The sequence below is a fragment of the Ictidomys tridecemlineatus genome, chromosome 5, assembly GCF_052094955.1.
Source record: "Ictidomys tridecemlineatus isolate mIctTri1 chromosome 5, mIctTri1.hap1, whole genome shotgun sequence".
Classification (NCBI taxonomy): Eukaryota; Metazoa; Chordata; class Mammalia; order Rodentia; family Sciuridae; genus Ictidomys; species Ictidomys tridecemlineatus.
In genome coordinates, this window is record NC_135481.1 from 171,954,439 (window position 1) to 171,957,369 (window position 2,931).

Here is a 2,931-nt window from a genome sequence, read left to right on the forward strand (position 1 = left end):
CAAGTTACTTTATCTACCTGTGACTCATTTTACTGTAAATGGAACAGTCTTTCCTACTTCCTTAATAGCTATCTGCTCTTCATTCTTAATCAATCTTTTGTTTTTATTTTCTTTTTGCATCACCAGGAATGAACCCAGGAGAGTTCTACTACTGATCTTAGCCACGTGACTTACTCTGGTTACATCTCCAGCCATTTTTATTTTTTATTTTGAGACAGAGTCTTGCTAAATTGTGTAGGGCCTTGCTAAGTTGCTGAGGTTGATCTCAAACTTGTGATCCTCCTGCCTTAGTCTCCTGAGTTGTTGCAATTAAAGGTGTGTGCCACGCCCGCCCGGCTAGGACTGATGCTCTTGACCATCAAGCTATAGGATCCCAGGCTGACTGGAGCATAGTCCTGAAGGACTCCCTAGGGCTACCATAGACTGAGCTTCACACATCAGTTACAAAGTGTGTGTGTGTGTGTGTGTGTGTGTGTGTGTGTGTGTGTGTGTGTGTTTCTGAAGACAGAGGAAGCAGAGGACTTTGACTCCCTCTGGAGGAGACAGGAGGTTCTGCAGTGATCATGGCAACGTTGGTGAGTAGAAACCTGGAACTGAAATCCAGGTAGGTTCAAGAAATGAATGACTTACGGGGTAAAAATGGGAGTTCATAATCCACTTGAATCATATTGTATGAAATATGATATGTCAAGAGCTTTGTAATGTTTTGAACAATTAACAATAAAAAAATTAAAAAAAAAAAAGAAATGAATGACTTAGGATCCTTGTTGTTCCATATGACGCCAGGCCTTCATCTTCCCCAACTTTTCAATAATGAGTCTACAATACTTACCGGTGCACATCCTTTATTACAATAAAGTCATAAGACCTTGTGACGTAACTTCTGGTTGGTAGGATATAAACCAAAACGAAGCGTGCAATTTAAGGAGTTTTTGTAAGCAGGAAGCATGACCTCCTTTCCCCCTTTCTCTATCCTGCTGGAATGTAGATATAATGGCTGGAGCTCAAGCATCCATCTTGGATGAGTAGAAGCAGTCTACTGATGATGGCTCTCAAAAAGAAGGGGTCTAGTTTCATAATGATCATGGATTTGCCATATCAATATTTGATGCCAACATTAACTGGAGGGGAATGGAGGTATACTACTCTTTTATTTATACCACTGTTATTTGGGGGTTTTGGTACTTGTTGTCAAACTTATTTATTTATTTATTTTGCGGTGTCTTGTGCATGCGAGGTAAGCACTACCAACGAGCTATATCCCCAGCCCAAACTTTTTCTTTCTTTCTTTCTTTTTTTTTTTTTTTTTTTTTTGCATCCAAAAAGTTTTGCCTTGGGCAAATTCCTTGGCCTCCCTATATCTTGGTCTTCAAATCTAGCATGAGAATAATAGTACCCACCTCACAGAGTGTGCTTATGAGGGTTGTGTATGTGTATATGTGTAATGTATGGTGTAGTAGTGGTATGGAGAAATCACCCTGTACTTAAAAAAATTATTATTTATTGAGGTTGCTGCAGACTGAAAGACATTAGGAAAAGCAGTGGTCCCTGACTAGGCAAGGAGACAAGTCTCTTCACCCTACAGGAAGATAAGCAGTGTCTGTGCCTGTTGTTCTGGGACTATAAATTTGCTGATGCAGCTAAACGAGGGACCACAAAATTCCCAGGGGCACCCAACGCTAAGCCCACACACATCTATAGGGTGGCTCGGGTCTGCTGACATAGACGGGGCCCAGCAGGGCTTCGTTCCAGGCCAGAAGTTTGGTTCTGGTCATCTTTGTGTGTCTGTCATCCTCTTGGGACCAGCCGGCTAGCTGGAGTCTGCCACATGCAGAGACGCACATGCATCTCAAGACCTTGCTTATGTCTTGTCCACTTACCTCCTGTGGCCAGAGTAAGTCACATGGCTAAGACCAAAATCCAGGACCAGGGGAATATGCTTTCTCCATCATGAAGCAGTGGGGTGGATGTACCTATAGCCTCTGGAGGACTGAAGGATTAGTACCAATAGGTCACCGTCCCATAGGCCTAGAGCTGGGGTCCCTGGACCAGTTGTTGAGGAAGGAAGCAATGGCATGAACCCCTGGGGTTCTGGTCAAAAGAGGAAATGACTCAAGTTTAGGAGTAGATGGAGGAACTCTAATGAAGGAAACAGTGACAGAGAATGACTCTCTGAGGATTTCAGCACAGAACATCACCAGACCTCGGCTCTGCACTTCCGTGGCCTGGAATCCACTCTGACTTAGGGTTTCCTCTCCTTTTCTGCACATGCAAGTTCATGTCTCTGGACAAGGGCCCCATCTGCTATAGCTGGCCTTCCCACTAAGACAGGCAGGCAGGGGCTGAGTTAAATTGATTTTGAGAAATGAAAAAAAAAATGCATTGTCACTTGTATCTGAGATTGCTTGAAGGATTTAGCATTGATCCCATATTTCAGGTGTGCATAGTAAGCCCTCAAAAGAAAAATGGACTCATGTATTAGAACCAGCTGTGGAGAGGTCTTTCCTTGTCTGCCTTCATGGAGTGAGGGTAAAAACCAGTAAAGGAGAGAGAGGAATCAGCCTAGGCAGGGCCCTGGATGTTGGAGTCGTCCTTGTCCGCCACAACCAGGGCCTGCTTCTTGGGAAGCTCTGAGAGGATCCAGGTGGCAGTGGAGTACAGAGAGTCTCCCAAAGGGCTTGGAGGATAAATGCTCTGGTCTGGGTACCTTGTGATGCTCCCCAACCCCAGGCCAGACTCTCTTCCTTCCCAGTCATCAGGGAAGAGCACTGTGCTCCCCTTGGCCTCTCTCCAAAGGCTCAATGACCCAGAGAGAGGGGTGTGGGCATGGCTGGTGAACAGGAAACACTACCCCCATTTTTTACTTTGCCTGGGAGGAGTCACCGTGTGGCCCACGGTCCCCACTTCTGCTTGCTTGTGTTTCTAGGTCCT